The following is a 27,020-nucleotide window of genomic DNA, read 5'->3' as shown; positions in this document are numbered from 1 at the left end:
ATAAGAGGTGACAATGAGAGAGGGGAAAACAACAGCAACAACCAAAAAAAAACCAAAAAACAAAAAACACACACACCTAAGTCCTAAGCTCCTATTAGCTTTCTGCCTAGAATTAGAACTGGCACTGTGTAGCTGATTAACCTAAGAAGTTAAGTAGGGCCATTTTCATCATGTTTAATGTGTTATATCAAGTTAATGACTGGTAAAATCAAGTCCTACCTAAAAAATCCTATTTCAAAAGAAAATTTAAAAATTTCATTATAAATACAATATAAAAATATCTGACTATGACAATTACAAAGATAGCACACACTCTTGGGAACTAAGTTTGCAAACATGTTGCAAAGAATACTTTTTTTAAAAATTTTATTCATTTTGTAAATTACATTCAAAAAATATGAGGTCCCATTCAACCCCCCCCCCCCCCCCCCCCAGCAACACTCACTCCCATCATCATGACACATCCATTGCATTTGGTAAGTACATCTCTGGGCATCTCTGCACCTCATGGTCAATGGTCCACATCACAGCCCATACTTTCCCATGTTCCATCCAGTGGGTCCTGGGAGGGTTTACAATGTCCGGTGATTGCCCCTGAAGCACCATCCAGGGCAACTCCAAGTCCCAAAAACGCCTCCACATCTCATCTCTTCCTCCCATTCCCCATACCCATCAGCCACCATGGCCTCTTTTCCCACACCAATGCCACCTTTTCTCTGTGGACCTTGGATTGGTTGTGTCCGTTGCACCTTTATGTCAAGAGGAGGCTCAGATTCCACATGGATACTGGATGCAATCCTCCTACTTTCAGTTGTAGGCACTGTAGGCTCCATGGTGTGATGGTTGTCCTTCTTCAACTCCATCTTAGCTGAGTGGGGTGAGACCAATAAATCAGTGAAGGAGCTGAAGTCTGTTGAGGCTCAGGGCCTGGCTATCATATTGTCAGTCCAGAGATTCAAATCCCCTAAATATATCTTAAACCCCAACACCAACTACAATTCCAGTAAAGTAGCATGAAAGTCTTGTGAAAAGAGATCCCATCTGAGTCCAGTTCCATCACGCAGAAACAACAGCTCCAAAGAAGGGCCATCTGACATGGCCGTGAACCCCATCTGCCATGACCATAGAACCCGTGGGTCTCTTTAGCCCTCAAAGGAACCAATACCTAGGGTTGTATCTACTTTATCTGTCTCTGAGACTCTGCTCAGTTGTGCATAAGGGCAATCCTTCTGACAACCTCCAGACTCTTTTTTAGAGACTCGTAGCCATATAAACTCATTTCTCCTTTCCATTTCCCCCTTACATTAGGTCAAACAGCATTTTAAAGTCATGTTATTATATGTAGACAGGGATATTCTGCTGATCCGCATTGAACCTTTAATTCAAGGTCATTTTCTAGTTACATCATCAGTTGGTACTTGGTAGTTGTCCCTGGCTCATCCCCGGGTGTCATGTCCCACACTGGGGGGAAGGCATTGCATTTACATGCTGAGTTTGGCTTTGAGACTGGCCACATTTGAGTAACATGAAGGCTGTCAGGAGGAAATTCCTAGGCACACTGCTGCTCTAGGCCTTGTTCTTATTTCAGGCATATAGGCTCACAAGCATAGTCATTAGTATCATGGTCTCACTGCTGGACCCTCATTCCTTCCTGGTCCTTACCATTGCACCTGGGGGACTGCCGCTGCTCCCCTAGGGACCATGACAGAGCACCCCCAGCCAGGAACCCAGTACCCCCCCCAGCTGTAGTTTTAAATTGTTGCCACTATGAGTATATCCAAACATTACCATGCACCCTGGACATATGCCCTGTATAGATCCCTGTCAGCCATATATCACCTGTCAATAGTATCCTATACCAGTATTCCTCCACTGCCATTGTTGAACCACTCTGTGATCCAAAACTTCCTGAAAAGTGAAGCCCAATATAATGTCAGGGTCCCTTACTAGTAAAATGGAATATAGTGATGGGTTTAAAGGTTAGATATAGAATACGTGTTGATTTGGAAAAATTCCACATCCTATCTTTTTCTTTTCTTTTTCCTAATTATTGAACTTCTCTTCACAAGAGCCCTAGACAACAGAAATTCATATATACAATATACAGTACTCCCACACATCTACCATAAAACCTTTTCCCTTCCACAGCGATATTCTTATAACTTATTCATATCATATTTAAACTGATGTACAGACTCTGAGACAATAGCTTTCAAACAAGGTGACATCTGTGCTTACATTGTGGTCCATACTTTAGGATATACAGTTTTCTAAATTTTTAGTTATCCTGTTTTACATTATGGTTTACATTATTAGTCTGTCATCCCCTATATGTTTATGGTGTAATATTACATGTTTTATATCCATCCTTGTGTACTCTCACAAAACTCCTCTCTTACCCCACATTTACCTTGGTTCCACACATTTAACATCCATTTTCCCCTCCCCTTGGGGCCCACAGTGACAGCCAACCTCCATTTCCTGAGGAGCCACATCCAGAGATACTTGCAACAGTGTTCAGGGCCTAACTTGCTCAACTGCCCCAATGCGCTGGGAGCCACCCTTTCTCTCGAGAGATACAGTTCCCTCTATTTGATGGCATTAGTCCTTCCCAGGATGTGGGTCCACCCCCCCTCTCACTATTTGGGTCTCTACCCAATGGTGTAACCCACTCTGGCAAAATGAGCATTCAGACATTCACCCAGGAGCCCATCCTGCATCAGACCATCCCCTCCAAGCATCCTAAACAGGTAACCCTCCTAATTATATTTTGATAGGATTTTATCAGCATTTTACTCTCAACCAACACCTGACACTCTCCTATGTTCGTATGTTGCCCCTCCCTCCCCCCACTTTTTGGGCAATATTACCCATCCGCCCAGCCCCAGCCCCCCTCAAACCTAAAAAGCCCCACTCAAAGGCAACCCCTTGCCCCCATTTTATCTCTTCTTTGTGTTCATACTTACCACCAGCTCATCATAAATTCCACCCCTGCAGACATCAGCTCACATCCTTCCTCCACCCCCCGATTTCCTGTAAGCCTATCTTCCAGTCTCTAGCTCTCTGAGGCACCTTGCTTATTTCATATCATTGAGGTCATGTAGTATTTGTCCTTCAATGCCTCGGTTGCTTCACTCAATATAAGGTTCTCAAGATTCATCCCTGTTATCACGTGTGTTTGTAATGTATTTGTTCTTACAGCCGAGTAGTATTCCATTGTGTGTATATACCACATTTTATTGATCCACTCATCTGTTGATGGGCATTTGGGTCGATTCCAACTTTTGGTGATAGTGAACAATGCTGCTATGAACATTGGTGTACATATATCAGTTTGTGTCCTTGTTTTCAGTTCTGCTGGGTATATACCCAGCAGTGGTATTGCTGGGTCATATGGCAAATCTATGGTTAGTTTTTTGAGAAACCGCCAAACTGTCCTAAAGAATGGTTGGATCCTTCCGCATTCCCACCAGCAATGGATGAGTGTTCCCCTTTCTTCACATCCTCTCCAGCATTTGTATTCTTCTGTTTTTTTCATAGCTGCCAATCTTATGGGAGTAAGATGGTATCTCATTGTAGTTTTGATTTGCATTTCCCTGACAGCTAGAGATTTGGAGCATTTTTTCATGTGCTTTTTAGCCATTTGTATTTCTTCTTTGGAGAAGTGTCTGTTTAAATCTTTTTCCCATTTTTTAAATGGGTTATCTTTTTATTTTCAAGATATATGAGTTCTTTATATGCAAGTTATAAGTCTCTTATCAGATATATGGTTGCCAAATATTTTCTCCCATTGTGTGGGTTCCCTTTTTACTTTCTTGACAAACTCCTTTGAGGTGCAGAAGGCTTTAATTTTGAGGAAGTCCCATTTATCTATTAGTTCTTTTGCTGCTCGTGATTTCAGTGTGATATTCATGAATCCATTTCCTATTACAAGGTCCTGTAGATATTTCCCTACACTGCTTTCCAAGGTCTTTATGGTCTTGGCTCTTATATTTAGGTCTTTGATCCATCTTGAGTTGATCTTTGTATAAGGTGTGAGATGGTAATCCTCTTTCATTCTTCTACATATGGCTATCCAGTTCTCCAGGCACCATTTGTTGAATAGGCCATTCTCTCCCAGTTGAGAGTGTTTGGTGGCTTTATCGAATATTATATGGCTATATATGTGAGGTTCTATATCAGAACTTTCAATTCAATTCCATTGCTCTGTATGTCTCTCCTTATGCCAATACCATGCTGTTTTCACTACTGTAGCTTTGTTGTATGTTTTGAAGTCCGGTAGTGTGATTCCTCCAATTTCTTTTTTCTCTTTCAATATGTCTTTGGCTATTTGGGGCCTCTTTCCTTTCCAAATACATTTCATAGTTAGTTTTTCTAGTTCCTTAAAGAAGGCTGTGTTGATTTTTATTGTGATTGCATTGAATGTGTAGATCAGTTTTGGTAGGATAGACATCTTAATAATATTCAGTCTTCCTACCCATGAACAAGGAATATTCTTCCATTTATTTAGGTCTTCTTTGATTTCCTTGAACAGTCTTGTATAGTACTCGGTGTATAAGTTTTTTACCTCTTTAGTTAAATTTATTCCTAAGTATTTGATTTTTTTATTTACTATTGTGAATGGTATTTGTTTCTTGATTTCCTCCTGAGCTTGCTCATTATTGGTGTACAGAAATGCTACTGATTTTTGTGCATTGATCTTAAAACCTGTGACTTTACTAAACTCATTTATGAGTTCTAGAAGCTTTGTTGTAGATCTCTCAGGGTTTTCTATGTATAGGATCATGTCATCTGCAAATAATGAAATTTTGACTTCTTCCTTTCCAATTTGAATGCCTTTTATATCTGGTTCTTGTCTCAGTGCTTGAGCAAGTACTTCTAAGACAATGTTAAATAGGAGTGGAGACAATGGGCATCCTTGTCTTGTTCCTGAGTTTAGAGGGAAGGATTTTAGGATTTCTCCATTGTAAACAATGTTGGCTGTAGGTTTTTCATATATACTCTTTATCATGTTCAAAAAATTTCCTTGTATTCTGATCTTTTGGAGTGTTTTTATCAAGAAAGGGTGCTGTATTTTGTCAAATGCTTTTTCTGCATCTATAGATATAATCATGTGATTTTTTTCCTTCAATCTGTTTATATGGTGTATTACATTGATTGATTTTCTTATGTTGAACCATCCTTGCATACCTGGAATGAATCCCACTTGGTCATGGTGTACAATTCGTTTAATATGTTGTTGAATACGGTTAGCAAGCATTTTGTTGAGGAATTTTGCGTCTAGGTTCATTAGAGAAATTGGTTTGCAATTTTCCTTTCTTGTGGTATCTTCTTTTGGCTTTTGTACTATGGTAATGTGGGCATCATATAATGAGTTAGATAATGTTCCTTCTGTTTCAATTTTTTGGAAGAGTTTCAGCAGGTTTGGTGTTAGTTCTTTCTGGAATGTTTTGTAGAATTCACCTGTGAAGCCGTCTGGCCCTGGGCTCTTCTTAGTTGGGAGATTTTTAATGACTGATTCTATCTCTTTGCTTGTGATTGGTTTGTTAAGATCATCAATTTCTTCTTTCATCAATATGGGCTGCTTATGTGTTTCTAGGAATTTGTCCATTTCCTCTAAATTGTCATTTTTGTTGGAATATAGTTTTTCAGAGTATCCTCTTATGATAGTCTTTATTTCTGTGGGGTCAGTGGTGATATCACCTTTCTCATTTCTTATTTTGTGTATTTGCATCTTCTCTCTTTTTTTCTTTGTTAGTCTCACTAAAGGTTTGTCAATTTTGTTGATCTTCTCAAAAAACCAGCTCTTGGTATTGTTTATCTTTTCAAGTGCTTTCTTATGTTCTATTTCATTTAGTTCTGCTCTTATCTTTGTTATTTCCTTCCTTCTTCTTCCTGTTGGGTTACTTTGTTGTTGTTTTTCTAATTCCTTCAAATGTGCTGTTAGTTCTTCAATTTTTGCTCTTTCTTCTTTCCTGGTATATGAATTTATGGCTATAAATTTCCCTCTCAGTACTGCTTTTGCTGCATCCCATAAATTTTGGTATGTTGTGTTATCATTATCATTTGTTTCAAGGTAGTCATTGATTTCTTTTGAGATTTCCTCTTTGACCCACTGTTTTTCTAAGAGTGTGCTGTTTAATTTCCAAATTGTGGTGTGAAATCTGGGCCTCTGTCCCTTGCAAATTTCCAGCTTCACTCCACTGTGGTCAGAGATATTGTTTTGTATGATTTTGATCTTTCTGAATTCATTAAGCCTTTCTTTGTGGCCTAGCATATGGTCTATCTCGGAGAATGATCCATGTGCGCTTGAGAAAAATGTATATCCTGCTGTGTTTGGTTGTAATGATCTATATATGTCTATTAGATCCAGCTCCTCTAATATATGTTTTGTTTCTTTAGTGATTCTCTTTTGAGATGTTCTGTCCAGAGTTGATAGTGGTGTATTAAAATCCCCCAATATAATTGTAGATGCATCTATTGTTTCACTTAGTTTTTCCAGTGTTTGCCTCATGTATTTAGAGGCACCCTTGTTAGGAGCATAAATATTTATGATTGTTCGATCTTCTTGACAGATTGTCCCTTTCACTAAAATGTAGTATCCTTCTTTGTCTATCACAATTGTTTTGCATTTAAAGTCTATTTTGTCTGATATTAATATAACTACTCCTGCCTTTTTTTGGTTATTGTTTGCTTGTATGGTTGTTTTCCAGCCATTCACTTTCAACCTCCATGAGTCTCTGGGTCTAAGATGTGTCTCTTGTAGACAGCATATAGATGGGTCATATTTCCTTATCCAATGTCCCAGTCTGAATCTTTTGATAGGTGAGTTTAATCCGTTGACATTCAGTGTTATTACTTTCAAGGAATTATATGTGTTAGCCATATTTTGATTGGATTTGTGTTTGTCATAGTTTGTTTGTATTTTTTCCCTTCTATTTTTGTCTTTTTTGTTGCTCTTACACTCTCCTCCAGCTCTGCCTGTCCTGTTTTTTCCTTTCTTCCTGCAGAACTCCCTTTAGAATTTCTTGAAGGGGAGGTTTCTTGTTGGCATACTCTTTCAGTTTCTGTTTATCTGCAAATATTTTGAACTCTCCATCATTTTTGAATGCTAATTTAGCTGGATAGAGTATTCTTGGTTGGAAATTTTTTTCCTTTAGTACCTTGACTATATCATACCACTGCCTTCTTGCCTCCATGGTTTCAGATGAGAAATCAGCACTTAATCTTATGGTGCTTCCCTTGTATGTGATGGTTTTCTTTTCTCTTGCTGCTTTTAGAATTTTCTCTTTGTCTTGAGCATTGGATAATTTGACAAGTATATGTCTTGGGGTGGGCCTGTTGGGGTTTATGACCAGTGGCTGTGCTTCTTGGATATGTACATCTGTCTCTTTCAGTAGATTTGGGAAGTTTTCAGCCATTATTTCCTGCAACGCTCCTTCTGACCCCTTTCCCTTCTCGTCTCCTTCTGGAATGCCTATAATACGTATGTTTGAGCGTTTTGCATTATCGTTCAGGTCCCTAAGTCCTAGCTGGATTTTTTCTAACTTTTTATCAACCAATTCTACTATCTGTTTGATTTCTGATGTACTGTCTTCCACATCACTAATTCTCTGCTCTGCCTCTTCTAGTCTGCTGATATTTGCTGCAAGTGTATTTTTGATTTCTTGAACTGTGGTGTTCATTCCCATCATATCTGTTATCTTTTTGTGTATGTCTGCAATTTCCCCTCCAAGTGCTGTCTTTATGTTGTTAACCTCTTCCTTTACTTCATTAAATTTGTCGGTGATAAATGTTCTGAGAACTTTCATTTCTTTTGCAAAGTTCTTCTCTCCTTCCTGATTTTTAGTTTGTCGATTGGATTCAGCCATGTTTTCCTGATTACTGGTTTGGTTTGTAGATTTTTGTTGCTGTCAGGTCATCATTTTATCTTGACAGGTTTAATCAGTTCCTTAGCTTCTTTTTCTAGTCTTGGGGATGAATTAGCTGTTGTTTTTGCATAAGTGGTATATCTTCTCCTTGTCACTTTGTTCTTCTTATTCTAGTTTCTTATTGCTGGTTGAGTTCACTTTAAAGGAAAGTATTAGTGCCGGGGAAAGGCAATTGTGTAAGCAAGGAAAAAGTGTATAGTAGTATTGGTGATAAATGTTAACAGAGCAACAAGATGAGATCTGGGAGGATGGATATTAGATTCATGTAAGTTGTGTAGAGTTATATCAGTAGGTATAGTACCTTTAATGAGGTAGTCGACTGAATATGGGAGGAATATGGTATGTATTAAAATGCTACTATTTTCGTGAGAGAGGGAAGGAGAAAAGAAAGGTAGTAGTTTCAAGAGTGGATAACAGACAGAAAACAAAACAAAGGTATTAGAGATTAAGAGTTAGACACTTTGTGGATCAAAGAAAGGGAGATGCAATATAGGAGAGACAGTAGATGATGGTGGATATCAAGATGTAGGGGAAAGGGGATAGTGTAGGTAGCCTAAATCAGTTCACACAGAAATGAGGCAGTGGAGGATGAGAAAACCCAGCAAATATGAGGTGTTCCCTTCAGCATCTATTGTATAATTAAGTTAAAATAAAACAAGAAGAAAATGAGGGACAAGAGAGAGAGAAAAATCAGAAAAAAAAAGAAAGAAAGAAGAGAAGAAAGGAAGAAAGAAAAAGGGGGTGAGCAAAGGGTGGGGAACAGGTAGGGGAAAGAAAAAAAAAAGATATACATGAACCACAATGGCAGCACCAACTACAACAACAAAAAAACCCTAAATAACTGGGGAAAAAAAAGATTTTGGGGGATACGCTGGGAAAAAAGACTAGGGGATAATGCAATATTAGCAATCAGGACATTAAAAAAAGTAAAAAATAAGATAAAATGAAAATAAAAACAAAACAAAAGGAAATGAAAAAGAAAAAACGCAAACATTGAAGGCTATGGCATTCAAGGACCTCAGATGGAACTCAGGGCGTGATGGATTCAGGGATGGAAAGTCTGAGATATTGAAGACTCAAGAGGTGTGAGTCTCTGGGGTGTGGGCCACCAGAGTTTAGGGGACTCAGACCTGGCAACCTCAAATCTGGTCAACAGGGAGTCTAGGAGCACCGCAGTGTAACACAGCCCTCAGGGATCCCTGCAGCTGGATGCCAGCCCTATGGGGAAGTCAGATCCGCAAACTCTATGTTATGTCTGAACCCTGCAATTCACTTACTCACTAGGGTCTATTTATGAGGATATATTGTCAATTCAGCTTCTGAACAGCTCCCAGCCTGTGATCCCCCAGAACGGCCACCTGAGGGCGCCTCTACACTGCAGCCAATTTAATGACACAGATCAGAAGCCAGGCCCGTGGGTGGGACTTTAGCCGGAAACGCCAACAACAGAGGCCAAAACCGGAGTTTCCAAGCTTCTCAAAATATTCCCCAATCGGCTTCCCGATGTGTCCCCCTCCCTCGCCACACCCTATAACAACCTCCCAATTACGTCCCTTTATTGCCAGCAATCTAATTCCACTGCAGGTTGGCAGCTGGGCTTGTGGGGGTGGGGCTCCAGGCAGAAGCGCTATTACTTGTGTCTGCAATCAAAAATTCCCCGCTTCACAACAAAACACCGTCTGTCTCCCCAAATCAGTCTGCAAAGGCGTCCCATCCCATCAACTCCCCAACAGCCCACCCAGGACTTGCGAATTCCCCAGCACCGCAGAGCCTCCAAAAAGCATGGCCACAGTGCCAGTTCCGTGGCTCCACCCCCCCCCAAGGAGGGAGCAACCCATGTGCAGGTCTCACCTCTGTGCAATAGAACCCCAATTATATCTTATAGACCAATCCTCTCCATTACCTTACCACCAAATCGATGTCCAGACACTTCCTGCCCTGCAAAAATCCTGAAAAAGCCTGGTCGCAGAGAATCTCCAATGGCGCCCAGCTGCCTCTTCCCAGGAGAGATTGTAAGGCAAGCTCACTCAGCCACCATCTTGCTTCCCCCTGGTCACAAAGAATACATTTTTTGAGCCATGAACAGGCAAATAAATACCAAACCTCCTTAATAAATCTTATACAGACCTAAGCATATTTTTAAGCATTACCTGAAGAAGAAAGAAAAATACCTTTTGAGGAATTGCTGTATTTCAAAGCACCAGGTAAAGATGAATTGGAGAGAACTCTCAGGAACATGTTGGCGTAAGGCTGCTCCTTTTCATGTCAAGACAGGAAAAAAGTTCATGACAAAGAAAAGAAAGAAGAAAACAGTGTGCTTTCCAAAAAACACAACCAACTGTACTATTTTACATTAATATGCTATCCAAGTACAATTATGATTTGGAGCAATGCTTATTTAGCCAAAGCATTTCCCCCAAATGAAAACAACCCAAGAGGCAACCTTACAAAAAGAGAATAATTACAAATTCAACAGCACTATCATGTGAGCCTTACCTACCAAATCCAGTGTGCCATTGACAAGAAAGGAGACATCTAAAACAAGGAACAAAGCTTATGGATGGCAGCAGCCCCTTAAAACTGTAATGCACAACTCAAAAGTAACCTTAGAACTGAATGAATTCAAGTTCATTCTAGCCTAGACAAATAATTAATGGAAATTTAAGTTTTAAAAATGAAACTTTTAATTATGAAAAATTCAATTAATGTTATATACAAAATAAGTGCTGATAAGTATGCTGAGAATAATCCATAATAGGAACACAATTAAAAAATGGTTCTATGCTGTTGCTTTCCAAAGACCACAGTTAGTTTAACTTTTAATGTCCAGTAAGTGTCCAATAAGTAGGAAGTCCACCATCATCTCATGTTGTATCATTAATGCAAAAGCTAAAGCCCGAGAGCCTGGGAGCGCCTGGTCCACCATTGCTGGTGGAAGGGCAGGCACCTTGTGCTGAAGCGCACATGGCCGAGTGGTCTTGCGGGACAAGCACTCGGGGCACACTCCCTCAGTCAGCTCCAGCCCACGGGCCCAGTAAGTTACGTTGTCAGGGCTGCAGCACCTTTCCTCCTCGTGTCTTCCTTGATTTCAAGAAGACGTAGTCTTCTTTTCTGTCCACGAGGAGTCTCTGGAGCAGGTGCTGCACCTCAGAATCACTGTTAGGACAGATCACGTCAAGGCATCTCCAGGCTGAAAGGAAAAAAAATCAGTTTTCTAGAGAAGAACCAGAGTCTAAAAAAAAAAATTCCTCAGGAAGTGGAGTATACATTGCTTTATTATATAAACATGTTAATACATGGACAAAGGAATAAAATAATTCTACCCACAATAACAACGAACAAATAATCACAACTAACCAAATGAACATATTTTTATTAGGAGCTATTTTTAAAGAGAAATTCGAGAGGTATCTAATGTTTTGCTTTATAAAATTGTGTATTGGAGAGAATGGAAATTAAGACCTTCATTTCCCACAGAATAATATACATCGGCAAGCACCAGTTTGAATCCATGTAAAATCCTGTTCCTATAAGCCCAAACATACAAAATACGAGCAAAAGACTGAATTAAGGGCATCAGCATGGCTCTCAATTTCATTTTCTTTACTTTGCTTCTTCCCTTTAATGGGGAAGAGGAATGGACACTATTTTTCCTTCACAAGCATAAAATGCTGCACTTGCAGCAAATGGGGGCTGGAGAAGGAGCCGCTCCAGTGTTCAGGGCCCAGGGACCCAGGAAGGAGGCAGACTCAGCAAGTGGTCACCCCAGGCCCCTTTGTGTCAAAACTGACAAACGTCAGCACAGAATATAAAATGCCATGGTTTTTATAGTATAAAGATATGATAATATGGCTTATTCAAAAGGTGGAAACAAACATGGAACTACTCACTAGAATGCAAACAAAAATACCGAGCTGTGACACCTCTCACATTTCCTTTATTATTAGGAAGTTGAGCTAAATCCACATAGAGAGACTTGATGTGCTCTTACTCCTCTGAAAAGCACAACCCTTTGACCTCTGAGGACCTACATCAAAAAATGGCCTGAACTAAATGACTGAAGATGCACTTAAGCACTGAAGTTTCAGGATCACACACACCAGGTTTTGGAGTTGAGGTCCATGGATTCGGTGGGGGTGTGTGGGAGGAAGGGATGGATGGAGTTCACAGGGGTAGTACGTGAGCCCCCAAAAGTATTTGCAAAAGGGTTTCTATAATATCCTAACATTTTTCTGGGGAGAAGGTCATAATTTCTTCCCTGATCTCAAAGGAATCTGAGAACCACAGCCTGAGAAATTAACCTTGACATGACTGTCTAGAGTCAGCTCTATTTCTAACAAGCTGCCCAACCTTATATGATAAAGGTCTTTTCTGGGCCTCTTATATGTAAAGGTTTGTTCTGATCCCTTTGTTCTTTCAGGGTTTAATGAGGAAGGCTGCAGCACTGTTCAACTATTAAATCAAGGGTCACCTCTCACCTGTGCCTCTGCACATCATGGAAGGGAAACAGGCGTGAGGGAGGGGAAGACAAGCTGACCGTCAAGGACCACAAGGCCAGATGTGCTCAGAGACCTCGTCCTTCGGCCTGTGTAAGAGCATACCCTGCCTGCCTCTTTCTTAAGAGAACTGTCTGAAAAATTCAAATGTGCTGAGAAATCACCTGTAACTTACAGAAATGTCCAATTCTAACAGCAGAGTGGATTTTATGGCATCATCTGTAGTGAGATGAACTGCCTTTGAAATTGGAACTTGAAAAACTGAATTTACCGAAGTCACAGATGCTTGGCTTTCCCCCTTGAAAGCCAAATGTGGTGACACATAACTCAATACAATTTTCAATTATACCAGTGCTACACTAAGTGGCTTACCTATGGGATCTTATAAAATGCCCTGGCCAATTAAGCATTGTCCTCTAGGATAAATGACTACAGATGTTATTTTTCAAAAACTTACTCTTACTCATTCATAAAGAAGCTTATGTGTATTTCTAAGTATTTATCTAGTAGACATTGGAATTTCTGAAATACATACTGAGAACACCAGAAGCTAGCATTTTCCTGAAAAGGCTAGTAGTCTTCTAATTAACTATGTAGAAGGAAATGGTATTCATGTCAGTGTTTCAGGAAAGGTGTCCTATAGTAGAGGACAGATGTTTTAAAATGGCTAGAATGTGTCTGGACAGGTGGTCATGGAAACAGAATTCTTATATTTTATCTAGTTTTCTTCCTCTTAAATGTAACTACTCCATGTGACTCGTAGCTCCCATATTGGACAACACAGGTTTCAGGTAACCACAAAGAAATCCAATTCTGTACTAGAACCCCACCCCTTTCCTAACTAGTTGTTCAAGTTTTAAACTAGAAAACTACAGATTAAGAGCTGCTAGTCAATTAACTTTGCTAAGTGTTAAGTGGGAAGCTGGGAGAGGGGTCAGAGCAGAGAATAGAATGTGGCGTGGACCTTGAGGCACCACCCACCTGCCTTCAGGCTCCAGCAAAGGCAGGGGTGCTGCCCAGATGTGGTCCTTGGCACCAGGCACCCGAGAGCTTTCAGCACCTCAGCTCACACCTCTGCTCAGAGGCAGCCCATGTCCAAGCACGGATCCATGACCATAAAGGCACAGCGCCTCTGTGCCTCTGAAGGTCCACATAGCTCCAGAGACCCCGTGGGCATGGCAGAGACTTTGCTGAGCCTGCATCACAGCTCAGCGACTCACAGTGGACAGTGCCACCACCCCTCCATTCCTCAGGGATGCCCTAAGATGCACCTCATAGCCTGACTTCCAGAACCCAGGTTGTGAAAACTGTGCCAGAGAGGCCCAAGAAAGAAGCTAGAGTTGGAGTTTGGAGCTGAAGGCCAGAGGATGGGGCTCTCATCTCCTGAAGCCTGAGGGGAGAGAAAGCTAAAACCAGCCTTACATGGGAGAGAAGGGGACTCTGACACATGGGAGAGGTGCCTGCAGCTGAACATCTTGAGTCCTTTCACCCCTTAAGCCAAAAGGATGCAAATGGAGATGCTCCATGACAGCGGCAGAAGGCAGTTATCAAGGCCACCAAGACCAAGCTGGAGACAGCAGCATGGGTCTGAGGGGTTCAGTGGGGGACCCCACAGTCCAGGTGACAGTACATAGCCAGCCATACCAGGTCGCACAATTACCTCAGTAAGTGGGAGGGCTGGAGTGGCCTGACCCTTAGAATTAATGGAGATGGCCAAGAGGACTAAGAGGCTCTAGGGCCAAAAACAAATGAGTAGCCTACAAGGGCACTGGACCAATACTTAAAATGAAGACAAATCAAGGGTGGATGACCAGAAACTGAGGGCAGCTGCCTATCTAAGATCCCAGTCCTTGTCCAGCTTCCAGTCCTAGAGTTCAGTGACTGAAGGAGAGCGCAGTCCCAAGGGAAGGACTCTGCATTCAGTAAGGATTCCCAGTCCCTTCAGAGGGAAAATGGAGCTACCAAATGCTTCAAGAGTGTTAAGAGAAGGACCGTGCTGATGCTGATACCCGGGGATCAAGAGGGTCCCCGTGGCCCACTGACCAGAGTAAGAACAGTTGGGGCCAGGCAGCAAGGTCAGTTCTGTCCCAGTCCAATCCAGTAGGTCCACAGAAGCCAAGACCCCACAGTGGTCATTTCCTGAGCATTTGAATGTATAATCAGAATCATCACACCTGGGCATTGGTACCAGCCATCACTGAACTCCTGACCTGTGGGTAGAGTGATCCTGGTGGAGAAGTCCAAGAGGAAGACTCTGAATTTCACACCACTCTTACTCCCACCAAGATAGAAAATGTTTTTTAAAAAGCATATATGTAACATTCTGGGAAAAATGGTAGAAATCAACATAATCATCAAAAACCTAAAGGTTACGGGGGAGCGTCTCCACCACATCTCCATTTAATTTGCTGATCTGGTCTCTATGAATACCAGATGGATTCTGGGGAATGAGCTACTGCAAACTCAAGTAGTAGTTCCAATGGTGGCCTCCATGCCAGATATGATTTCTTTGCTAAGGCAGACTGACTTGGCCTCAGGTCCATGGGATGTAGCCACTGATTTACCCAATGCACCCTTTCTACCATCCCTACAATGGAAGAGGATGAGATTCAGTTCACATTCACTTGGAACAGACAAGGGCATACATTTACAATTCTGCCCCAGGACTATGATAGTGCACTTTCCTGCTCTTACATAAGATAGGCTAAATAAATCCAGAGCATCTGGACATTCAGCAGAACAGTGTCCTAGCTCACTACATCAATGACATTATGCTAATCAGACAGTGAGCAAGCAGCAGCTCACAGGCCAGCACCCAGGAGGTGGGAAGTCAACCTCAGTGAGGCAGACTGAGCGACCGCCATGTCCATGCTACCTTTAGGGCCTAAGTCCAGTAGTCTGGTAGGCAGGATATCCCATCCCAAGTCAACAACATAGTACTGCATCTTGGATCTCACTCCACGCAGAAACAAGTCTGGAGGGCCTCTTCAGGCTCTGGGGTAGCCCGTTCCACACCCAGCAGCAGAAAGGCTGCTTGAGTGGAGCAGGCCCAGGTGACGGTGCCCTAAAAGGTCCTGCTGCTGCCCTGTACCACACAGTAGAGAAAACTGCATGCTATTAGAGATCAGTGATGGGGCACAGGTGCCATGCAGGTGAGCCCCAAGTGGGGATCTCAGCACAGGCCCCAGTGTTCTGAAGCAGGGCCATGCTAACTGCAGCAGAGAATTACATCCTTTTGAAAGCCACTCCTGACAGGTACAACAGGGCCCTGGGAAAGACACAGCACCTGTGATCCCACAGTGGGATCACAAGGCCAGGACTGCCCATCAAAAGCTATGGGAACTGCCAAGCCAGGGTGTGCAAACTCAGCAGCAATCCCTTTGGGACCTGGAGCCAGCTGCTTCAGTTTTGAGCCAAACTAGGTCCCAAGGGCACAAGCAAGCTGAGCCAGCAGGTGGCCCAGGAGCCCATGCCATCCCACATTACTGCAGCTCACACCTACAGCTGCAGGGAATTAGCCTAGGACCAGCTGGTTATTCTAGATAACACTTCAACAGAGAGAGTAAATTAGAAAGGAGGTACTGCTAGAGGCACACAGGGACTACTGCAAGACATTACAGCTGCTAGGCTCACAACTTCTCCAGTAAAAATAAAACTTTTTTAAGCGGGGTCTTAAGTCTTTTTTTGGAAATGTGTCTGTGAATGTTCATTCAAGCGTATGCACTGACAACTATACCTAGTACGGGCAAAATAAAAACATTAAAAAAAATACAAAGACACTATAGCTAAAAAGAGAGGTAAAAAAAGGAATAGTAGTCTGAGATTTCAAAAGGAAAAAGTCCAAAATGCTTCAAGAGGGCATAAGCCAACTCAGAATAATACCACTTACTTAAAAAAAAAAAACTTTGTCCATTTCTGCTTAAAATACAAGGAAACATACTCTAGAGAAATATCCATTAAAATTAAGTAAATAGAATGTCAAAGCAATTTTGAAAATGAAGAATAAAGCTGGAACTCTCACATTACCTGATTGCAAGCCTCATTTTTCAGAATGAACAAGGCAGTACACTTTTGACAAAGTATGGTGGAGTGAATTCTGGATCCCAATGGGACATGTTTCTGGCCTTGGTTGGCATGCTGGTGTGTGGACCCTTAGTGAGTGGTCTCTTTCACAGTTCTTCAGGTAAGCAGGGTCCTAACTCCATCAGGCTGGGCTCCAAGCAGGATTAACTAGGGTCCTTTCTAAGCAGAGGGAAAGTCAGGAGGAGAAAGAAGCCACGGAAGAAGCTGCAAGTTGACCAAACCCAGAAGAAAAAGGACAAGATGCCCCCATGAGCACTGCCATAGGAAAGAAAAAGCCAAGGAGCCCCCAGGCTGCTAGCCAGCTGAAAGAGCAAACCTTGGGAGGAAGCCAAGCTTCCAGCCACAGAAACTGTGAGCCAATGAAATCCTGCTGTTAAGCCAACCCACTGCATGGCATTTGTTTTAGCAGCTGGAAACAGAAACACAAAAGAATAGTCTCCAATGGAACAGAACAGAGAGATCAGCAATAAGCCAATGTATGTGACTGATTTTTCACAAAGCTGCAAAGTTAATTCAACAGAAAAAAGACAATCTTTACCACAAATGATACTGAATATACATATGCAAAAAATATAAAGCCTTAATGATACTCACACCTTACACAATAATTACCTAAGACTGAATCAAGATACAAATGGAAAACCTAAAACAATCAAACTCCTGGGGAAAACAAAGTAGAAAATCTTTGTGACCTTTGCTTAGGCAAAGATTTCTTAGATAAAACAATAAATGGACTATAAAAGAAAAATGCTGATAAACTGGATTAAAAATTTAAAACTTCTGCTCTGCTAAAGAAACTATTAAGAGAATGGAAAGACCAGCCACAGACTAGGTGAAAATATTTACCCAACATGTATCTGACTAAAGGCCAATATCCCGAATATATAAAGAACTCTTACAACTTAACAAGCAAACAACACAACACAAAATGGTCAAGAGATCTGAACAGTTATTTCACTAAAGGAAACATGGATGGCCATCCAAAACATGAAAAGATGTTCAACATCATTTGTCATTAACTGGAAATGTAAACAAAACCAATAATAAGAATAAGAAAATTACAAATTAAAACCAGCTAAAGTTAAAAATCCTGGCAATGCCTCTACTGACAAGTACATAGAGCAACTGAAACTCTTACACATTGTTGGGGGAAATGTAACATGGTAGAGCCACTTTGGAAAACAGCTTGGGAATTTCTTATAAAAGTAAAAATACACTGAATGTACAACTCGGCAATCTCATGCCTAGCCATTTACCCAAGAAAAATGAAAAGGAAAAAATGTGCACCTGAATATTTATAGCGGTTTTACTCTTACTCATCAGAAACTGGAAACAACCCATGTCCCCTCAATCAGGAAACAGATAAACTATAGTATATATAATGGAACATTACCTATCAATAAAAAAGGAACACACTGCAGACACAATTGAGAACATAGACTAATCTCAAATGCATTTTGCTCAGTGAAAGAAACCAGACTCAAAACACTGCATGCTACAATTCCATTTGTATGACATACTGAAAAAAAGCAAAACTGTAGGGACAGAAAGTAGGTCACTTGCCAGGACAGGAAGGGCAGGGACAAGCTCTAGGGATGCTGACCCTGAACCCCAGTGAAAGCCACTGCCTTGGATGCTGGGAACTCCAGGTAAAACAGCCACAGAACATCCACAGGAAACGGGGGATGAAGAGTGACTCTATCATCGAACCCGGCATCAGGATGTTTGGAAAATATTGGGCAACTCACCTGTAACAGTTTATATTTCCACTATTTATTCTCTGCATTTGTAAAATAGAAACAATCTTTTCTATTTTACATTACTCCTGTGTTTTTTCAACCTGTTATCTTCTGTTGCAGTTTGATATAGCTATGATATCCAAAAATACATACTGGATTATGTTTGTAAACTGCTCTGTACCTGGGAAGGATTAAATTATGATTAGGGCTTTGATTGGGCCCCATCATCAGAGTGTTGACTCCCTACCCCTTGGTGGGCAGGGACTCAAAGATAAAAGACATGGCAAAAGACAGAGTTGGAGATTTGGATGTGGGAGATTTTGATGCTGGAATTTTCAGCTGGAGCCCAGGAAGAACACAGAAGAATAGAGATACCTCCTTAGATACAGCAGAAGGCCCGGAGAGAGACAGCTGAGCAAATACAGCTCACCTTGTGGAGAGAGGCAAAGCCTAGAGATCCTCATAGTCTACAGCTGGTCTTATGGAGAAAACAGAGGGGCTGATCCCACAGAGAAATGAATCCCAGGAAGAGAGGAACCCAGGAAGCCTGAGCCCTGGCAGACGTTGCAGAAACCAAGAGGTTAACTATCTAAAATAATGGAAATGCTGACCTCTTAACCATTACTTCTTCAAAAATAAAGTAATATAATAATAAGGACACTTCTGTAATGCACAGAGGGGTAAATTTTTTCTGCAAAAGCAGGCATGGATAATGTGTAAGTGAATGAGCTTAGCACAATGTTCCAATAAAACTATATCACAATCAGGTGACAGGCCTGCAGGCTATAGTTGATCCCTGTTTGTTATTAAAATTAACACCCATGGTAAATCAACATTATACAGTATAAAGCAGAAAACTACACTGCTTACTTGGGTAACAGACTCCTGCAGATGTACCTGTAAGTATTCTGGAGGTAAAGCAGGAATTATCAGAGAAACCTGTGAAAGTGGGGGCACTGAATGGGTAAGGGAGAACTCAAAGTCTTCAATGAAAGCATTCGACCAACTATTGTTGGCTGTATTTTGTTCCAAAACCTCAGAATCCTTTCTTCATGAATCACCTAATCTCAGATGTTCAATTTGTGACTCAAGGTATAATAATTCTGGTTCATCAGAGCCCGTCCTCAAGGAGGCATTACATGCCATTGTGAGAGTTCCACTCATATCCTCTTTTCCTCTACCTGACATAAAATGTTTTCTGAGGGCAGCCCAAAGTCCATCAATCCATGGTGCAACCATGAGCTCTAACTTGTATTATTATATAAATAAATTAAAAACCTAAGTTATCTATCATAAATCTACACCAGTGGGATGATGGCAGAGTCTCCCCATTTCTTAAAAAGGAAGACTACTCAAGATGCAAAAAATACCTACATGAACAATTAAGTTTTTAAAAAGGTAGCATATATGTGTTCACTAGTTTTGATGCTATAATACAATTATAAAGATCAAAAAAAGAGTGAAAATGTTTTTTAAAGAGGCATGCTATATGCTGATGTGACTAACAGAACTCAACCAAAATCCAAGTCTACTCTAAACCTCAAAGGTCATCATGACACCAAGGGCATCATCTTTTTCTGCTTAGACACCTTCCTAACCTTCTCTTCCCTATAGATTAGGGGTTCTTAACAAAGAGTCTGTGAGCTTGAATTGAAATCCAAAAAATATAGTATTCTTGTGGGGGCTGTTGGTGCACTTGTGATGGTTTTAATTAACGCACAGTATAGTGTGGACTTGGGAAGTGTTCTGTGGTTTTCACCTGACTGGCAAAGGGGTGTGTGGAACAAAAATGGTTAAGAATCCCTGCTATAGAATAAAGCGTCACTAAGTAATCACTCCAAGTCTGTTGACTAAATAAACAATTGAAACTTCTGTCAGCTCTGAACAATTTATTTAGTAAAACTTCCAGGGAGGCTGACCACCACTGAAGGAGGGAGAAGCAAGGGAGGGAGAAGAGTCATCTCTTAGGAAAGTTAAATGAATCATTTGGGTACATTACAAAAAAAAGAGACACCTCAATTATTCCCTAAGCAGAGAAAGTCTGAGTAGAGTCAATGAAAAGGAGAGACTGACAGGGATCTTGGAAATGACGGTCTCATCATTTTAAATCAAAACTCAAACAAGGTATTAAACCCCAATTCAAAAAGCTAAATGGCTTAAGAAGAGGCACATTTTAGACCTCTGTTTTATTATGAATCAGGCTACAATTTCATGGAACTCATTAGGTGTGCACATGGTACACAGTTCTAAATTTGGTTACACATCACATCCATCACTGAGGAGTTTTTGGAAAGGGAAGTTTATAAAATTATGGGTCCAATCAGATATATTTAAAATTCTATTCTCACAACTCAGAAACAGTAAGATGGTAACAAAATACACAACTGTAATAGTCACTACAGGGCAGGCCTTGTTCTAAGATGATAATGTTCATTCATTCATTTAATTGGCCAAAAGCCTTACCTACTGTGTACTATTTTATCTATATCACAGGAGGAGAAAACAAAGCACAGGACATTTAATAGTCATTTGACCAAGGTGTCAGAAAGTGGGAGATCAACTGAGCCCACACTCTTCACCCCTACAATGTGGGGGCATGTTAAGCAAGGATGTCTTCTTGAAAATATTCATAAACATTGAATGTCAATGAGGTTCTTGCAAAAATAAACAATATCAAGGGACAAAATTAAAGATGACATGCTTGGAAATGTGGCAGAGCTTTGTCACAATCACAAATATATATACAATTAGAACATGGGAAAAATACACAGCATCCAGCTGCAGAAAATAAAGGAAGAAGTGGACAATAGGTATGACTTCAGTGAAAACATAACAAGGATCTCTGAGACACAAAAGTAAAGTGGTAATATGTAGAAATGCAAGACAATAGCAAATTTGTCATTCGTAAATACATCTCTTATGAGTGAAAACTCATTTAATACATGTATCAAGTAAGAAAACAAAACAAAAACAAATGTGAGGATGTGAGTGCTGTCACTAGCTAAAACAATTAAAGGCCAGGGGCAAGTGCATCAGAGGGCAGCACCTGTCAGATCTTTGAATAAACATGTGAGGAGGATCTGAGCCAGAGGTCTCAGGGTGAAGTTTTGACAACTTTACCAAGTTGTAAAAACAAGATCAAATAGAAGTCATGAACACAGAAATTGAGGCAGCAAATGGATGCTGCGATGGTGAGGGATGGAGCACCAAGGAGGGCTTCTGAGACCACCACCGACTGATCTGTCCTCTCTCAGCAAGGGCAGCTCTGTTCCCCAGGTCTTCCCCGGGGTGCACAGGAGATGGGGCACTCAGGTACACTGTTAAGTCCTAAAGAAAAGGCTAATGGTAGCAAATACACACTTCAAAAGAAAGGCAACTACATGGATGCATGTTCTCTAGTTCTTCCCACTAGGAGATACTGAAGGAGAGACACCTTAAAACAAAAGCAGATCAAGAAGTGAATCAAGCTCTAGCCCATCTTCTTGAGTGCGAGAGATTAAAAAAAAAAAACTCATTAACTCTCATACTGTGGAAATAAGCATTTATTCAGAAAATAAGTGTTTATGAGGCACACTGTTCTCACCTCACAGTCATCTGCACATCCAAGTCATAGAAACGCTGGGCTCCGACCTCTTGAAGTCATCTGCCAATCGTCTTTCCCCCATTACAGAAATATGTGTATTCTGAATCGCCCAGACCTAAAAGAGCACAAATAAATTCTTAGTGCAAAATAAAGTTTAATGCAGATAGAGAACAAATAAAATAGCTTAAAAAAATACAAAGAACAGATAAATAAAATACCTAAAACAATATTCTATGCACAAATCAATGGAACAAAAAATAATGCATAGGTTCACATTTTCTCTTGAGTAATAGTAAATATGCAGATATGTTCCTTCTACTTCACAGCATAAAATCAAAAGACAAACTGAAATAAAACAAATATCTTTTGAGAATTGTTTAAAAATTTTTCATATCTCATATGTCTTAAAGAATTGGATAGGTTTTGAAAAAACATAGTACCTCAATTTCTAGACTTTTCTGAGTTAGAGTAGGGGTCTGCAAACTATAGCCTGTGGGACAAATCCTACCCTGGACCTATTATGTAAATAAAGTTTTACTGTAACACTGCCAAGTCAATTGATTCATGTACTATTCATGTTGCCTTCAAGCTCCAATGGTAGTTACATAGTGGTGACAGAGACCACATGGCAGGCAGAGCCCAAACCATTTCCCATCTGGCCCTTTGCAGAGAGAATTTCCTGATCTTTGATTTAGAACATACAGGTGTGGCAGCAGTATAAACAATCAGTTGCTACAAATGTTTCTGTGTTAAAGTAAATTAAGAATGGTTTCTACACTGCATGGCAAGAAAATAGACTAAGTTGTTGTTATACTTGGTAGAAATTTTAAAATTAAAAGCTTAAATTCTTGGATGTTTAATTATCACCATGTTCTTTCCAATGAAGAAAGGGTTAAGAAGTGGGGGGACCACCTATGGGTCTTGGATTGGATTGACTACAAAAGGTGAGCAGGCTGCAAATGTCTGTCTTTAACAAAGTTTTTAAGGAATTTTCAAGCAATATGTTCACTCGTGAAAACTGGAAAACACAAGAAAGGATATAAACATAACATTAAATAAACCTACTACCTAAATATAGTGACTGTTAAATTTTGTTATTCTGGTGTTACATTTTGATGGAGCCTGATCTTAACATACACACAAATGGTATTTTATAACCCATTTATTTTAGTTAACATTTTCATATAACTCATTCCCCATTATTAAGCTTTGAGTAAAACAAATTTAATGCTATAAAATATCCCCTATGCTTAGACATGACTGTTCTCGGTCAGGGTCACGAAACTCAAATTTCTGATTAACTGTTTATTAGAGCAAATTCCACCTTGCTAGATCCCCTGATAGGTGGGGGGGATTCTTGAAGGTAAAGGGCACAGACCTCAAGCCAGGAATATGGGACCAGAATCCTCCCATGGGGTCCCACCTGACTGTACTTATCCTGCTGATCTTGATCTTGATATTTTAAACAATACTGCAAAGTTTAATCTAGGATGGACATTAGATTCACCTGGGTGCTTTTCAAAACACTGATTCTGGGCACTACCTGAGAACACTTCAGTCAGAGTCACTGCAGGTGGGCCCAGGAAATGGAATTTACTCAAAACTCCCCAAGGATCCCAAGTGCAGCCAGGATTGCAACCAGGCTCCTGCACTACAGGATGGTTCTTAGACAAAGGAACCTTGCAGTCACCTAGGAGCTTTTCACCAAGACACAGCATTCAGGCTTACCCTTTCAGGCACTCGACATTAGACAGGAGTCAAAGGGTAGTGTTCATCATTTAATATTTTGGAAGTGACCCAAGGTTGAATTTGATGAGCACCCTTGGTTAAGACTGCTACTCAAGGAGTTCCGCAGAGGTGGCTGAAGATTGGGGGAGCATTCACACAAGATCCACTTATTTCCATATTTTGTTTTATATTCAAATATTCAAAGTAAAACCAAAAAGACAAAACCCCTGCAACTGTATTTCATGGTTCTGAAAGATGCTTTCAGGACACCAGAGTTAAAGCTAGTAATAATACAGTAAAGCAAGACCAGGAATGTTACCCAATAATCCATATCGCAGGGGAGCAAAGAAATCAGCTGGCAGCGTCCTGTCCTGTACTTTAACAACCTTGGGGGCTGTGTCTGGTGGGTCCCCAGTGCCCATGGTGGAAGCAACAATGATGAAGGGAGCTGTTTTTGATTCTTAGAGTATACTACAAACAAGGACAGTGTTTCAGGGATCTAATGCCAGACGTATTTTTGACTTACCATGTCAGCAAGGCGATATGCTCAGCTTCCTCTCTTGCATTTCCTTTCCATTTCCTCCTAACCAGGTTAGGAGATGTAGACAGAAGTGAGCATCAGGGCAGGGATGAGGGGAAACGGTATGGCCCTGCGCTCCCTGCTCAAACGAGCCATCCAATGAAACAAAGGGCATTTGCTCCTCGATGCTCATCAGGAGGTCAGGGGAATTTTAACATTTCCCTCTCTCCCTTGGCCTTACCAGAGAAGCAGAGGTGGACCCCACTGCAGTGTCATCTAAAGCGTTCATCCAGTTTAGGAAGTCAGAAGGGGACAAAGCAGCTATCACTGTGTCCTGGGCAAATGTGACCGTGAGCTCTCATCTGCAAGTCCACTAACAGGGCATCAAAGCGTTTGTCTGGGGAACAGTTTTGAAATGAGAGATAACCAGGGAAACCTAATGCTAAGCATGGTTCTAAGATGGAGAGAAACAACCACGAACAATTGCACAACAAAAATAAACCAAGAAGGGGGCCCTGATGACAGTGCTACACATTGTGGTGAGCTGCCAGGGGAAAGGATGCTGCCTAGGTGGGGACATCTTTTCAGAAGAAAGTAAAAAAAAAAAAAAAAGAAATAAAAGCAAAGCATAGGGATTTTGTTAAATTGGGGTAGTTGGTATGCCGGGGGGGGGGGGGGGGGGAGGGGAGATGCAAATTCAGAGACAAGAGGAACAGAACCCCAGTGCCCAGGATTAAAATGGCAGGACAAGGAGGGAGGAAGAAATGGGATACTCTGGTGAAGAAAGGAAGCAATGAAAACCGAGTTCTCAAATCTTCAGCAAGATAGAAAACCAAATAAAACCAGTCATCTGAACTGCTAATGGCAGAAGGCAGAGAAGTAAACGGAGCACTTCAAAGTTGGAAACTAGAAGTGTTATTCCACAGACACCAGGAAACCTGGCCATCAAGAATGACCACATTCCCAGAGAGTGGAGAAATCAGGAATGGCAAACTGAGATCACCAGTGTTTTCACATCTTATGTATCAGTTCTTCATTTTAATCCTCTCCTCAATTTAAGTATTTCAAATAGAAAATTGCATTGTCTCTATTTATAATGCCTCAAGAGTACCACTTAATTTTGGCTCCAAGGAATCCATTTTATTTTCTGCTGACATAACAGCTAACTTTTGACCAGATGGCATCATGCTTACAGGACGTTACAACAAATTGTGTGCTGCATGCTATAGAGTTTGTGGAACTTCACCTTGAAAAGCACCACCAAGGAGCAGAAAGCAGAGAGCTAGGAGATGACACTTGTATCGTGTGCCATTACTGGAGAAACCTTGCCACCCTGGTCTTAGTTACACAGCAGTGGACTGAGTCAGAGAGGTCAACCCCAAGGGGCCAGGCCAGGGCTAGTGTTCCATCATGATGATTTTGCCTTTGTTAGTAGTAATGGCCTCAGATGGTGTTTCTTCCTGTGCCTCCTGCAGTATCCCCCTTCTCTGTGAGTGAGTCATCTGGAGACAGCTGGCACTCAGCACAAAGCAGCTAGGCAGTTTCCTTCTATGAGCTGGCCTCATAACTCACCTGTGCTGTTGACAGCCTAGCCTTCTGAACTGAAGATGTGGAAGAGCTGGATGAGCTTAAAAAATGGAGTTTTAAGTGAGAAAGTAGTACTGGCCAGTTTGGTTTTGGAAGTACTGAACCGCGCTGCTGCTCAGTGACTTGCATGTCATCTTACGCTATAAAGAAGTTCCTGCCTGCTGCTGGAGCCTATGTTGCCTCAAACAGTATAATCCAGAGGGCTAAAAAGGATCAAAGGAGAACACAGAATTGAGTTGGTCCTATATTCCTTCAGAGAGGAACTTCTGCAGAAGCTGGACATAAAATACAAGTAGTCTCTGGCCTTAAGAAACTGAATCTTCCCAGATCCTCACACCTCTACTTTAAATTCTATTTCAAAGATTTCAGGTGGCCCTTTCTTGTTGGAACTCTAGAATGAATGCAAGGTGCTTTGGGGGAAACATAAATAGGATTCACAAGCTAAAAATTGCACATATGCACTAACTCATGTTTTTGTTGTTGTTTTCCAGAGCTTCCACAACACATCTCATGTTTTGTTACAGACACCCAGTGAGATAAAGAAGCATACATTATGACTTCCATTTATAATTGAAAAAAACTGAGAAATAACTTCTTGCTTTGGTTTTGAGAATGCTTAGGGTAATCCAAATGTACATTTACACATAATAAAAAGCTGGTAGGAGAAGCGGATGTGGCTCAATCGATTGGGCTCCCACCTACTGTATGGCAGGCCTTAGGTTCCACGTCCCAGGGCCTCTTGGTGAAGGCAAGCTGGTCCACACCCATGGAGAAATGATGGCTTGCATCTGCGGAGAGCTGGCGCAGCAAGATGATGCAACGAAAGGGGGACAAACGGATACAGAAGAATGAGCAGGGAAGGAGACAGAGAACAGACAGTGAGCAAGAGGCAAGGGGAGGGATAAATAAATCTTTCTTAAAAAAAGCTGGTAGGAATCTTACAGTACAGTTGATTAAATAAAATTTTGGCTTTAAAAAATATGGCAGCGTTTACTGTCCTACTTTGTGGTTTAACAAATATCACTTAGTAATCAAAATACTTCAAAGTACACAACATAGTAAAAAGCCACTGAATAAGGGCTCTTACCTTAACTGACTTACTAATACAGTGAAGCTCTGCAGAAATCCACGTTTGGTGGCTTGCTCACCTATTTCTTCTGCTATGGCTTTTGCCTGTCCTGTCTGTGTAGCACACAGTAACAAAAACCTCCTCATCCTGTCAAGGTACACGAGATAGCTGGAAGAGTTGCATGGAAAAATGGAAAAGAGAAGAAAAGGTTTACATTTTTATGAAGTAAGAGCAATGCACAGGTATTCATTCTTCCCTCACAATCTTTATAAGGTGGCAACAAT

General features: G+C 41.0%; 1 pseudogene; it reads right to left on the bottom strand.

Annotated features, from left to right (window-relative positions):
• Positions 1 to 427: 427 nt before the first annotated feature.
• LOC139437595 (methionine synthase reductase-like) lies at positions 428 to 26,435 on the bottom strand (annotated as a pseudogene).
• Positions 26,436 to 27,020: the final 585 nt, after the last annotated feature.

The sequence above is a fragment of the Dasypus novemcinctus genome, chromosome 25 (assembly GCF_030445035.2).
Source record: "Dasypus novemcinctus isolate mDasNov1 chromosome 25, mDasNov1.1.hap2, whole genome shotgun sequence".
Lineage (NCBI taxonomy): Eukaryota > Metazoa > Chordata > Mammalia > Cingulata > Dasypodidae > Dasypus > Dasypus novemcinctus.
The sequence above is the reverse complement of the archived record's forward strand: the minus strand, read 5'-3'. Positions and strand labels throughout refer to the sequence as shown.